The 14880-nt window shown below is 41.2% G+C and overlaps 1 long non-coding RNA gene across 1 annotated transcript; it reads left to right on the top strand.

Moving 5' to 3' along the window:
* Positions 1–1834: 1834 nt before the first annotated feature.
* Positions 1835–10366, top strand: LOC120745205. The gene is made up of 3 exons (XR_005698588.1): positions 1835–2037; positions 7913–7915; positions 10356–10366. It is a non-coding gene; the product is annotated as an uncharacterized LOC120745205 (long non-coding RNA).
* The last annotated feature ends 4514 nt before the right edge of the window (positions 10367–14880 follow it).

Below are 14880 nucleotides of genomic sequence, written 5' to 3'. Positions count from 1 at the left end.
GGATAGATTCATCAGGCTTCTGTTTACACATAGTTACTGCATTTAAGTCAATTTTGTCTCTGGACATTGTTAGCAGGAATTTCTTTAGATTCTTAAAGAAATCGGCGACTTCATCATTATTTACCCACAAAAACTCTGCAGTTGTGGATGCTTTATCATGCTTTGGGTCTAATTCACCTATCTCTCTTATGAGTTGTGACTCGGTTACTCCAGGAATGCATTGACACAATATGTACCTGTAATCCGGACCACCCAAATGGTGATATCTGGTACTTCTCTGTAGTGCAGAGACAAAGGCTGTAGGATTTTTAAGAGGATCGGGAAGCTCTTTAATAGTTGCCACTAATTCTGAGATTTTAGGGGGCTGAATACAACACTGATCTCCTATTATCATAAAGGGGTAAGTGTCATTGACGTCACTAGATTTTGGGTCTGTTTGTTTATTACCGCGAGTGTTGGCGTAAGGACCTTTGTCATTCTGGCTTTGTTTTTCCTTTTTTCCTTTTAGATAAGTCTTTATTAAAGTTCGGGTAACAGGTATTTCTTTAGCTACCTCTAAACCTCTAGCTACGATATCGTGGCGTTTCATGTGGGTGTCTATTGTGGACACTGCCTGATGCAAAAGTTTTTCTTCATAGTCATCTAGATTGTTTTTCATAAGTTCCTCACATTCTTCTTTCAAAAGTTTTTCTCTCTTTCTATGTTCTGCTAATTCTTCCTCGCGGCGTATATATTGTTTTTCCTGATCTTGTTCAATTAGGTGGCTGAGACCCGTTGCATGTGATTCAGGTTTTTTGTCACTGTCTTTTAAGCTGGTTGGATCAAAGCGCTGACGTTGTTTGCATGCGGCTGCTGCAGCAACTATTAATTCGGTCTCATCTTCGTAAGGCGGTGGGGCTGTAGGCTGAACGGCTGAGCATGCAAGACTAGCTTTTCCCGCGGTAGATTTATTTTCTATGCTGGAGCCTGCACTAGTTTTATTTGATGTAAAAGTATCTACACCTGGTTCCGGTCCTTTTGTCCATAGCGGTAACATTTGATGCATCACGTCGCGGCATTCTATCATATATTTTCTACAGGACTTTTTAAGCAGACTACTTTTCTTATCACAAATGATATTCAACATTTCTACTGGCCTGTTTTCTGGCGATAATCGTTCGGGATAAGGCTCTAGAAATAAATTAGAATGCATTGAACTTACAGTCCGTAAGTTGTAAACAAAGTCAGTCACATAAGCACTTCCGCATGTTCTGGATACGTAATCATGGAAGTCTTCGCCGATTCGCGGACGTGGGTTACACGTAACTGGAAATGGGAGTCGTACTGAGCTGTTGTTTGAGACTTTAAATTTAATTTTTTTTGGTTTTACAGGTAATTTTGATTTTTTATCGGACCTGTCTGTAGTCTTTGAATTATTCTGACCCATGTTCAGTGATTTCCAGAGGGGTTTACACGCTTTGAAGGATTTATGTTAGTATTTCGCTGCGGCACAGCTGAGGTTACTTTAAATTTATTGCTAGCAATTTTTATTTGGGTGAGCAACTCTCACTTAACGAGCAACTTCTCGCTTAACGAGCAACTTCTCGCAAAACAACAGGCAACTCCCTGTGTCTTTCTGCTTTTAATTTACTGCTTTTAACCCTTGTATGGTAATCGGGTCTGTGAGACCCGTGTTCAGTTTTCTTTTCTTTCGTTTTTTTATTTATTTATTTTTTTTATTTTATTTTATTTTATTTTATTTTATTTATTTATTTTATTTTAAAGAAAAATTAAACAATTAATTATTCTTTCACGTGTAAATGTGTTGTGTCTTTCCACTTGATTATAACTGATTTATTTATAACATTTTATATAAAAGAAAAACGAGAAGCACATTAATTCATAGTAATTTAACATAAAATTGTTTGATAGTGTTAATTTGGAAAGCCACAACTCTAGCGGTTCCACCAACACCACACAAGGGTTAATTTACTTTATTCGGGGACTGAGGAAGTCGTCAGTGTATCTCTCTGGATCACTAAGTGAAACTTCGTCGGCGTGTCCCGTTTTTTTATGGATCGATCACTGAGAGAGGTATAATACGGTCTTATATAAATATGAAAGACGCATATTTACCTTCTGTCAGCGGATCCCACTTCTGACGCCAAATTGAAGGAAATTTCCGTCCCCGGTTCCCTCCAAGGCACGAGCACCGATAAGCAGAGTTCTGTCCTTTCCTTATAAGATTCCTAATTATTCAAAGTAACACTCAGGTATGCCGTTCAGCTGGGTTAGTTACGATATCGGGAGCAGTTAGGAGAACAAAGTGATACAGAGACTGTTCAGATTGCTTTCCCAGAATCAACTCAAAGGTTTATTTGGTACACAGCAGTTTATATAGAGAAAAAAAGGTTCGTGTGTCAGCTTTCCCAGTTCAAACCAATACAGACCAAATAAGGAAACGTCTTCCTGCCTTCTGAGCAAAGTATCCTTTGTGTAGTTTATCAGTTCAGCTACAATTTATGATCATCCCAGCAAAATACACAGTTCTTTCATTAGTGAATTCTGAAACAAACCACCTGGCCTTTAACAAGCTCTTTTCTAGGAGATAAAGAAGGGAAGATGGGAGTAAGGAAGTGATCTCTGTGGTGTTTTCGACCTTGAGGTACCATCCTGTGATTCTTACACATTAATTCTTGGGTCACAGAGAAAGAGAAAAACAACTAGTAAATGAGCCTTATTGAGTAACAGTTTTCCTGTATAATATCACTATAAAACAATATCCTGTAAATGCTACCATGGTATCAAAATATCACAACAGTAACACCATTACTTGTAACACCGTTATTCCCATCACTGCAGGTAGGCGGGGCGGCAATTCACTGAGCCCCTGGCACACTTGCTACTCGTCAGACGCTTTCATCAGAAGTGTTCTTAAGGAGCTGCATAACGGTTGTTTCGTGTCGGAGTATTGTCCTTTTCAGGGGTGTCTGTGTAACTGCTCACCCACCTACCGGAGCTTGTGGAGATCATCTTCTCCGAGTCTATACAGAGATTCAATTCACGTCCCAGCACCTCACCTCTCAGTCTCCCTCTGTGCCTCTTAAGTCTGGCTTCTAACTTCCCTGGAATCTGTACGTCAGACTGTATCAAGTAAGCTGGCCAGTTGTCATTTATTTTGCCATTTATGTTCTTTTCGGTTTCCGGCAAAAAACACCCCTAGCGCTACTGGGTCCTACTGGGAAAAGATGGAACGGTGACCCCCTTCACCTGGGACAGGAGGACCTTGAGAAAAGGGAGTCCTGGCCAGGAGTAGTTGGACAGCTGGAAACCAGGCCATGTGGGGCCAAAGTGGGGCCACCAGGATCAACCTCACCTCCTCGGTCTGGACCTGGCAAAGGAATGAATGGAGGAGGAAATATAGAGGGAAGGGAAAAGCATTTGCCAGGTTGTCACATGCAAGGGGAGGGACATTGTTCTGCAGGGAGATGAACAGATGGAAAAATGTTGACTCCCTGGATAAAAAGAAAAAGGTTGTCTTCTGCCCTGTCTGTTCTGACGATGACATGGTGCCCCTGCAGACACGACAGAACTTGCTTGAGTGCCAGGATGACAGCTTGAAGCTCCAGCATTTATGTGTGAGACACCCAATGAGTGATCTAACAGCTGTTGAGCTGAGAGCCTTCATGGACTGTACACCAAGCTGTTGGGGAGTCATCTGTGAGGACTAACTGGCAGTCACGGGACCCATCCCTTGGCCCTCCTCCAGGATGGTCGAGTACCCTCCACAGATGGAGAGCTCGATGAAGCCCCTGTGAGACCACCACTGTTGGGACTGTGTTAAAATATGCTTTAAGTTTCTCACATTTGCTGAAAGCTGAAATTCTGAGTTCATTTAAACTGAATTCAGGGGTTTGGGTTGGGGTGGATTAAGGAAGTTCTCAGGAGTACTATTAATTGGCCGATGCCTAAACCTGTATAGTGATAGTACATATGAGTCTAGTGGTGCACGTCCCACCCCCTCCCGTTGTCTTTGGTTTCTCTGAGCAGACTGTGATGACTTCATGTGTGGAAAAGACTGTTGTTGGTTTATTTTTATCTGCAGAAAATCAGAGACCACAAAATTTCTGTCTGGGCCTCCAAGAAAAGAGGAAATGCAGCCTGTGGTTTCAGCCTGAAGTCTAACGTTTGTCTTCTTTAAAGTCAACACAGCACAGATGTGAAATGTGCAGGTATGACAATGTGTGAAAAGACGTTAAAAGTAGCTTTATTGTGGTGATGACACATGCTGGACTAAAAAATGAATAAAGCATGTGGGCATCAAGAGAAATGGTGAAAAGCTTGTTTCTCACGCTCATGTCTTTAAGAGTCTCTGCATGGATGTGCTGTAAATGTTCATTTATCTCTGAGATAAATAAAATCATCCATCACTCTCTCTGTCCACAACATCATATACAGACATGTTTTTCTTCTTACTGCAACTTCCAAACAGGCCAGTTCCTCACAGTATAACACAAAACTCCAAAGTATAATCACTGCTTTGTAACCAGCAGAGGAGCCAGTAAATCATCTAAACCTACTGATACTAATGTGTCTGTTTGGCTGCTGTTACAGAAATGGTTCCTACACCTGTGATGATGACGTCAGTGTTTGACTCCAAACTGTCTGCTGGACTCTGCAGTATCACAGAGACTTCCTGTCTTCAAGCCTCATAACATATTGATAAGTACTGAAACTTTTGCACTTATGTTTACATATAAACTGCAAATAACATAAAAACATGAAGCAACATCTTAATGTATTTTACCTTTCCCACAGAAAAGTGGAGGGATGGAGAAACACACCTGCTGTTAAACAATCTAAAACACTTGGATATCAACATGTTTGTGAGTGTGTGTAGATGATACTGCAACAAACCTTAATCAAAGGTTATCTTTGTAAGAAAGTGTTTGACAGAATAAGGATAGATGCTGTGTTTGCAGGCTTTAACTATTACTAATATTATAGACTGTATATTGAGAATGAGAAGTGAGAAACTGAGGTACACCTTATTCTCATATGGAGGGGATTAGCCAATCACAAAGTTACCACACCTTAAAGCATTCACTGCTGTGTTGTCCTTTTGCACTCCAATGTGGGCGGAGCCTATAGTAGCTTTCATAGTGTGACAGATGAGGTCCACCTAGACAGGTTATGGAGAGACAAACAACCATTCATGTTCACATTCACACCTGCAGGCAATCACCTGAATCACCAGTTAACATAATAATATATGACTTTGGAGAGAAACCAGACAGGTGGAGGGAGAAGATGCAAACTTCACACAAACAGTCCAGCTGGTGGATTCTAACAGGAAACTTTCTTCCTGTGAGGCAACAGTATGAACTACTGTATCTATGTGCCACCTTTCTATTTCTGGTTTAATGTCTGTGTAGGTTCTCAGTCATTCAGCTCATGGTGGTCTAAGAGGTTTGGAAGGAAAGTGACTAAACTTCTTTACATTTCTTGAAGACGTGTCACCTCTCATCTAAGAGGCTCTTTGACTTCTAAAAGCAAACAGTAAAGAGTCTCAGGTATTTTAACCTCAGTGAGGGTTTTACTTTAAGTGGGTCAAAGACCCACAATTAATCACGTGAGTCATCACATGAGCCAAGCTGTAAAAAACGGTGTGGGTCATTATGGAGCTTTTTGTACTTCAAAAAACACATTCATGAATCAAACCTAATCAGTGCTCTGTGTCTGGCTTATTTAGTGAGTCAAAACTACAAAAGAGTGGCAGCACAAATAAAAGTTTACAGTTTGACTGTTGTTCAAAGTTCAGTGCTGCCATCTTGGATTACTAACTCACAGTACGTGTGTCTGCTCAGAGTTTCCAAGCAGTAAATGTGAGTTGAGTTCCACAAAAAAAAACCATTTTGACTGGTAACTCAGAATTTCCCATTTCTGGCTTATTCAGAAATTTTCACCTGATATTTGGGGTGAGATCACTGTGAGAGCTTGCCTTACCCCGTCATGTGACCTACTGAGGTCACCTGAGGAAAGATACTAGTTCGGGTTGATGTACCTGGGAAGAGATCTCAAAACTGCATTGTAGGTGACTGACAGCTGATGCCATTATCCATCACCTGTGGTCAGTGATGGTCATCCACAGTAGACATAGATGGCCTCTTTCACTCCTCTTTTAAACCATCATTCTTGTCTGTTCAAAATGTGAACACTGGCACCTTTGTATGAGCAGTGTTGGCTCTAATGTCTGTGTCTCAATCTCGCGCCCGATGTCACCTCTACTGCGGCCTGCATAGTGACGTGAAGAAATATTTTAAAAAATTATTATTCAAAAAATGATCTAATATGAAGGCAAGAGTGTTACAGGCATAGTCCTAAATAATGTAGCCTCATGGGCAGTGTAGTCCGTGCTGCAGGGAGAATGGACGTCCACACCCATTAAGTGTCTGTGAGCACGAGGAGGGAGGAAAGGGAGAGTCGAAAAGTACAAGTTGTCACAGACCAGAAATGGGAGCTGGAAGCATGTAAATATAATAATAACCACTACAGCCAAGAAGAGTGCCTGACAAGCCCAGTTGTAAGTAAGCTATTAAGACTCGACTATACACTGTGTTCATGTTTTCCTCTGTAACAATAAGTTCCGTTGGAGCAGCGTTTCAACGCCTCTCTCTGTCTCTCGCTAGCAAAGTTGACCCAGACAACAAAGTAAAGCTATTTTTTGGCTACGAGCCCAACACAGAACCCAACGTATTAGCCAGAGGTCCCTTTACTATGGTTCGGAGCCGCAGAGCTGTTTTATATACGTGCGGAATCGTTTTATATATGAGATCGCTGCTAAAAGTGCTGCCTTACCTAATGTCCACCCTACTGTTACTCATTTTATATTAAGATTTAAAAATCTAGTTGCTATTGGTATGGCGAGTAACCTAGTAATTGTAAAAAGCATGATAATATATTAAGTAATCCAAAGTATTCAGAATACGTTACTGTCATTGAGTAACGTTACAAAATACATTTTGGGGCATGTATTCTGTAATCTGTAGTGGAATACATTTTAAAAGTAACCTTCCCAACACTGTGTAAGAGTGATATTTAATATGATATTGGAAGCAGATGAAACCAAAATAAATATTTTGAGATCATTGTCTGTGCATAATCCTGGAGAGTGAGTGAGTGTGGTGACCAGAAACTGAGAACAACACATTTTGGGAAGACAGCATTCATGTATCGCACAATAAATGTCTGTGTATGTTCACAAACATTGGCTGATAAGATGACTCAAGATAAGATATTTCAGCTTCATGGTGACCCATAGGACACTGCACAAATAACATAAAACACTAAAAATAAATAATAATAAAAGATAATTATGAGCTGATAAAATATGTCACCTGACCTGAAACAACAGAAGGTAACAAGAAAACACAAGAAGCAAGCCTGCCACTGAGAACATCTAATATGGCTTTCTTTGTCTGTTAGTGGGAAACCTGGCATTGCATGCTGTTCACCAGTGTGTTGTAATCTGGGGTATAACTTGACACTGCAACTCTAAGTCTTGCAGATGTGCATCAGAGAGGCGTGTTCTGTGTTTGTTCTTGATGAAGTTCATGTCAGCAAAGGCTGATTCACAAAGATAGGTTGAACCAAACAGGCTGGCAACCTTCATAGCTGCTGTGCATACACCACTGTACTTTGCTGTGTCAACAAGGCACCAAAAGTTTGGTGAACCCTGATAGGCTTTGAGGTGGATGTCATTTTGCAATGTTACAATTTCGATTTCCACCTGTCCAGCATCCAAGCTGAACATTGAACTTAGTTGCTCAGCAATGCATGTTGTGTCCACATTCATGAAAGAATTGGAAACGTATGAGACACATGGCTCAAGCTGATCAAGGTCACAAAACCTGTTCTCAAACTCTTGACCAAGTCGGTTTATGACTTGAGTGTACTTTTCTGCAACTTTGTCAAAAGTCTCAGATGCAGAAGCATTGTCTTTCAGCACCATCTGCACAGAGGGAAAGTGCAGCACCTTTTTTCTCTGTAAATGCACAGAGAAGATTCTCATCTGGGCTTTAAATCCATTTAAAGCACTTATCATGTCAGCAACAGTCTTACCTTTGCCTTGCAGCTCACAGTTCAAATGGTTCAGTTTCCCAGTAATGTCCAATAAAAATGCAAGGTCAAGTGTCCACTCAGTGTCCTCCAGCAGAGATGTGTCTTCCCCTTTGGATTGCATGAACTCCTTGATTTCACCCAAAAGTGACAAAAAACGAAGCAAAATCCGTCCCCTGCTGAGCCATCGGATTTCCGTATGTAGTAGCAGGTCACCATATTCAGCTGACAGCTCCTCCAAGAGCACCTTGAATGTTCTGTGCTGTTTAGCTCTGGAGCGGATGCTGTTTATGATCTTCACGACGGGAGTCATGATGTGCTCGAAGCCGATCACCTTTGCGCATAATGCCTGCTGGTGAATGATGATGGTAATGCATGAAGTTTGGGAACTCTGTGTCACCTTTACAGTGAGCGATGAATCCTGTATGTGGGCCAATCATAGCAGGAGCCCCGTCGGTAGTCACTGATACCAGCTTTTCCAACGGTACCTTTTTCTTCGCGAAAAACTCCTTCACCGCGTTATAGATGTCAACTCCCTTCATAGTTGTCTTTAGCGGCAGTAGTGTCAGAAGTTCTCCTTTTGTGGAGAGACCATCAAATACCATCCGGATAAAGACCATCAGCTTTGCTGTACTGCTTCTGTCCACGGACTCGTCACACTGGATGCTAAACCAACTGCACTTTGCCAGATCCTGATCCAACTGATTGGCCAAGTTCCTGGACATAGCCGACACTCTTCTAACAATTGTAGTTGCCCCCAGCTGGACATGAGAGAGAGTGGAGATTACATCGTTTCCATGTTTCTCGTCTTTAATCACAGTTTTTGCAATTATCATCATTGCTTCTTTGAAAACCTCCCCGTCTAAAAATACCTTCTTTTTCTTAATCATGAAATGTGTAGCTCTAAATGAGGCTTCGGTTGCTTTTTGAGAGTTTTTCACCGGTCTCGTGAAAAAAGACTGCTGTTTGCTCAAACCTGGCTTTAACTCACGGGCCTTTTCTGCTCGCAGTGTGCTGCCCTTTGGGTAGTTAGCATGGTAGCTTGTGTGACACGTTTGGAAATGTCTCTCCACGTTGTGCCGCGTTGCTGTTGCCACAGTCACCCTGCAAATGAGACACACACATGAATCTTTCACAGTGGTAAAAAAGAACTCTTCCTCCCATTCACTGTGAAGATGATATGTTTTCTTTCTTTTTTCCACCATGTTTTCCTCATCTCCTCAACTTTGCTGGTCTTCACGGCAACTGTTTCCGTGGAGACCAGCTAGCACTGATCTAGTATTTAATAATAAACATTTTTTTATATATTATCTCTAACAACTTGACAACAATGCAATTGTGATTAGAAAAAAATAGCAAGAAAAAATAAAAATAGATGCAGCTTACTGGTAAGTTGTTATGGTGAGGTATTTTTAGAATAGGCCCGTGGGCGACTCATGTGGCCCTTGCGGGCGACCTGGTGCCCCCGGGCACCGTGTTGGTGACCCCTGGTATACAGAAACATCTGTGCTGACCTGGAAGTCCTGAGGTCAAAATGGGAGACACCCCCTAGTGTCATGGGCCTGGGGACCTAGGGCTCATGTGTTTTTTTGTGTTTTTACTTGGGCTGGCAGTCCTCTCAGATCACCCTGCCTGTGTGTGCCCATGCTCTGCTGTCATGTGTTTTGTCTTGGCTCCTCTCCCGGTCCTCTGTTTCCCTGTTTGTATGTATTGGTTTTTGTACGTGTGTGTGTGTGCGTGTGTGTGGGCGTGTGTGTGTGTGTGTTTGAATTCTGAAGGCCAGTTTACAAGCACTGTCAGGCCAAGAGGAGTTCCCTGCTGAAGCCGGCCATACCTCTGGCTCATTAGCCATCGCCAGTTGTAGGTGATTGCCTTCGTCAGGAGCCTCTCAACTTAACCTTGTGGCTGAGCTCCAGTGTTGGATCTTTCGTCAGTACAGCCCCACTTAGCTTGTCAAAGTTTTGTGTGTGTATTGCTTTCCAGTTTGACTGACATGTGTTTTATGTGTGTTTTATTACGATTCATGCCACAGACATTTGCACTGTGTGGAATTCGGAGAGAATCGCCACAGGGGCCACAGTGTGAGGAATGTCATCATTGTTTTGTCACTATTGTTGTTCACCGTTACCACTGTAAATAAAGCATAACACTTTGGGTGGTTGAGAATGATGGTGCTAACATCCTGTGGTGGTGGACAAGCAGAGAAAGATGGCCATAGTGATAGAAGGATAGCAATACCAAATGACAGCAACATCAAGGAAGAACACACACACACACACACACATACATAAATATCTATATCTATATATCTTATTCCCCGCTCGCCTCTGCGGGTGGTCTATATTTCAAGCTCAGGTCCTCTATCAGAGGCCTGGGAGCTTGAGGGTCCTGCACAGTATCTTAGCTGTACCTAGGACTGCACTCTTCTGATCTCCGATGTTGTTCCTGGGATCTGCTGGAGCAACTCAAGGCTTGGGAGTCACTGGACCTAGTGCTCTGATTGCCACTGGGACCACCATTACCTTCACCCTCCACATCTTCTCCAGCTCTTCTCTGAGCCCTGGGTACTTCTTAAGCTTCTCGTGTTCCTTCTTCCTGATGTTGCTGTCATTCAGAACTGCTACATCTATCACTACGGCTGTCTTCTTCTGTTTGTCTACCACCATTATATCCGGTTGGTTAGCCATCACCATTTTGTCCGTCTGTATCTGGAAGTCCGACAGGATCTAAGCTCGGTCATTCTCCTCCACCCTAGATGGGGTCTTCTACTAAAAGCACTATACAAATACAGGCCATTTACCATTTACCATTCCATTTTGACCTTGGGACTTCCAGGCCGTATTCGGCACAGATGTTTCTTTATACCATGCCGGTCACTTGGTGTGGCAGGCAGGGCATACAGGGCGTTCCATGTATACTCTGCCTGCTAGCATCTTGCACCCTGTTCCTTGTCTCATCCTGAACCATGGTGCTGACGCTCACCAGTCCCCGGCCTCCTTCCTTCCACTGAGCATGCAGCCTCAGGGTGCTGGACTTGGGGTGAAACCCTCCATGCATGGTCAGGAGATTCCTGGTCTTGATGTCAGTGGCTTCTATCGCCTTCTTTGGCCAACTTATTATCCCAGCAGGGTACCTGATCACAGGCAGGGCGTATGTGTTGATAGCCCGGATCTTGTTCTTACCATTCAGCTGACTCCTCAGGACTTGCCTGACCCTCTCCAGGTACTTGGTTGTTGCAGCTTTCCTAGCGGCCTCTGCGTGGTTCCCATTTGCCTGTGGGATCCCCAGGTACTTGTAGCTGTCCTCTCTATGTCTGCAGTGTTGCCTCTGGTAGTTCGATCCCCTCAGTTCTAACTACTTTCCCTCTCTTTGTTGTCATCCAACTACATTTCTCCAGTCTGAGCGACATTCCGATGTCATTGCTGTATATCCTGGTCGTATGGCTCAGTGAGTCAGTGTCTCATTCACTCTTGGCATGCGGCATGATGTCATCCATGTACAGGAGGTGGCTGACAACTGCTCCATTCCGTAGTTGGTATCCGTAGCCAGTCTTGTCAATGATCTCACTGAGGGGCTTAAAACCTATGCAGAACAGTAGTGGGGACAGAGCATCTCCTTGCTAGATCCCGCACTTGATGGTGACTTGTGCTAGGAGCTTGAGGCTGGCCTCTAGTGTTGTATACCATATCCCTATTATTGAGCTATTTAGTACCTGATGAAGGCTCTTGGGGTCCTGTTGATCTTGTACAGGTCTAGGCATTCCAGGATCCAGTTGTGGGGCATTGAGTCATAGCTTACTGTATGTCCTATTTGTCTCAGTAAAAGTTTAATTCATTAATGAAGTAAAGTATTTTGAAATTAATTGAATGATTGAATTGTCAATGGATTGTGAAGAGTTTGTGTGTGTGTGACTCTTGTCCCTTTGCAGCCTTCTTTCTGCCTTTTCTACTGTGCAGCACTATATTTGCAGCACTGCAATCATGTGTGAAGTACATAGTGTATGGTCAAAATCAACAACCTCAGCTGTTGACATGAAGAACTTTGGAGCTGTTGAGTACCAGAGCAGACTGTATTGACCTCTGTTTGTGTTGTTGTATAAATCTCTCAATATAAACTGCAAATCAAGAATACTGTAGACTTTTTCATTAACGCAAAACTTTTTTTAAACAATGAAACAAAAATATATTAAATTCAGATCTACAAAAAACTACAATGATGAGAAGCAATATCAAGCAGTATTAAAAGACCAAACTGGAAACGTCTTTGTTCTTCTCAGCAGGCTCCAATGCCTTCATGTGTGTAAAACTGTTATTTTTAATCTACTGAAAAACACCATGGTTTCGAGTCAGGCTACTGAGAAAACAGGAAATGCAGCTTGTGGTCTCAGCCCAAAGTGGTCTGTTTTAAAGATCATAGAGCAGCGTGCAGCAAACAAGAATGAGTTGACGAGAGTTGACAAAAGATGCAAAAAGAACAATGGAAGTTTCACTTTGATCCCTGTGTGGATGGTAAATTTTTATATGATTTATGTGTAGTAAAATAATTGTAATAATTATCACTGCTACATTTAAGTATGCATAATATTCTGTGAAAACAGATCAAAAATCGACAGAAAAAAACTGTGTGGGCATCAAGAGAAACTGTGAAAAGCTTGTTTTTCACACCGAAAAGCAGCTGACCTCAAGGGTCTCTGCGTGGACATGCTGTAAATGCTCATATATCTCTCAACAAGGCTACAGAACAAGACTTTTGGTCATCACCATAAGTCAGGTAATACATCACAGCATCTTCTGATGTGGTGTTCTACACATACTTAAATAGTTTGGACAGAGGGCTGGACTTCGGTTTAATGGAAGTAATCAATATCAGTCTTTGGTTTAAAGAAGGATGTAATTCAAAACATTTGTAAATTAAATACTAGAAATACATACTTTAAATTTCTACATGGTAGAGTTGCATAAACTTGATCCACAACATGTAGCTTTTGAAACAAACCTTTTTATGTTGTTGTTGTTTTTTAATTGCAGCTTTTAAATAAGTTTTTCACATCATCTATTTGGATTTTCTTTCCTGATTTTTGACATTTAGTCAGATGCTCAGGTCTAATCTGTATGTTGATGTCCAAGTAAGACAAAGAATTGTTTCCAGATCAAATGTGTTAGTACTTAATGTTACCTTGATATGCCGTCAGATAAAAAAAAGTAACTGTGAATATAAATGTTGTCTTTAGATTTCGTGTTAAGCTTTAGCTACAGTTCAGCCACACAGTGAGCCATTTCCTGTGTTTGGGGTCACAGCCAAATTTAAAACATATTTCCAGCACAAAGTGAGAACATTCACAGATCTAGTCTGAGGCTGAGCGAGCTTTTTCACTTCAGTGCTGCATGATAATCTTTAATCGAACTGGGGGAAACATCTTAACATATTTCTTGTTATAATCAATCAAAAGCAAAGACTACAAAGCTATAAACTCTACAAAACTTTGATATTTACAAGTTAGAAGTAAACAACAATAAAAATGCACCCGTGATTTCCATTATCCACTGGACATTAAAATAAATAAATAAATGAAAAGACAGAATAAATGTGAGTTCAGGGAGAGAGAGAGAGAGAGAGAGAGAGAGAGAGAGAGAGAGAGATCAGACCGACAGTTACTTTGAAAAAAAGAAATAAATAAAATTGAGTTGCGGCTCAAACAGCATAAAGGACGCTGCTTAAGAACAACACATATAACTGCAAAACTAAACTGTTCTAAAAAAAAAAAAAAAAAGATTTGGCTTGATGAATGCTGGGACACCACGTTTGTCAAATCAGACCAAGATAAATGTGTTCAGATGGAGTCCAGAACAGGACTAGGTCTTGCTGTGTGTGCAGAGTCCCCAAGGTAGTAATGTTATGTCAACCAGTACATATACATTTTTTTTTAAGATTTATAGATGGCACTATGAATATCTGTGGATATATAAAATTACTGGCTGATAAGATGACTCCAAGTTCCCAGAGACCTGACAGAAGAGGAACATTGCAGATTAAATTTGTTTCACAGGACACTTAAAAATGCCGTGAGAGTTTTCAAAGAAGTAAAAGGCAAAAACTATGAACTGACTTCCTGACTTGGAACAAAATACACATTTGTATATTATAGAGAAAGACATGTGAAACACAACATGTGAAAGAAACCTATATGTGTTTGCCATGGACAGGAAATGTAAACATGTCAAACAACTGCTGTGGTCAAAGCTACAGGAAACTGTTTGAGGTAGGTGTAAAAGCGAAGGAAGCACAGAGAGGTGACAGACAGAAAAAAAAAGTCAGAGAAAAACTGACTTTATCTGGTTTAAGTTCAGCTTCTTTTTCTGCATTTATTATTCATAGAAAACACTTTGTGATCATCTGCATCACATCAGAGTGGATCAGAGTGCAGTGATGATGGGGCACACTTTGCTCTGTATGACGGGGTTATTCTGTAAGTACATTTTTGATGTTGTTTGATGTATTATTTGTTAGAATTACAGCGCATCACTGCTTTAAAACAATTTAACTGGGAGTTCAAACTGAGAATATTTTGATGATTTTAAAGCAAAATGTTGGTTGCTGCTTTGGCTCAGTTTAGGGTGGAGCATTTTGTTGGATACACCACTGTTTTTGGAGTTGAATCATTGTTATTGTTTCAAATTTGTTACATTATTAGTTTTTTAAACTATTAACAATTTAAAAATTTAGGTTTTTTGTTTCCATAAATTTTGAAATTTCCTGATGTTAGTTTATATGCACAGAAACCTT

This window comes from Simochromis diagramma, unplaced genomic scaffold (genome assembly GCF_900408965.1).
Source record: "Simochromis diagramma unplaced genomic scaffold, fSimDia1.1 OVJJ01000153.1, whole genome shotgun sequence".
Lineage (NCBI taxonomy): Eukaryota > Metazoa > Chordata > Actinopteri > Cichliformes > Cichlidae > Simochromis > Simochromis diagramma.
Note: the sequence above shows the minus strand (reverse complement) of the source record. Positions and strands in the feature narration are given on the sequence as shown.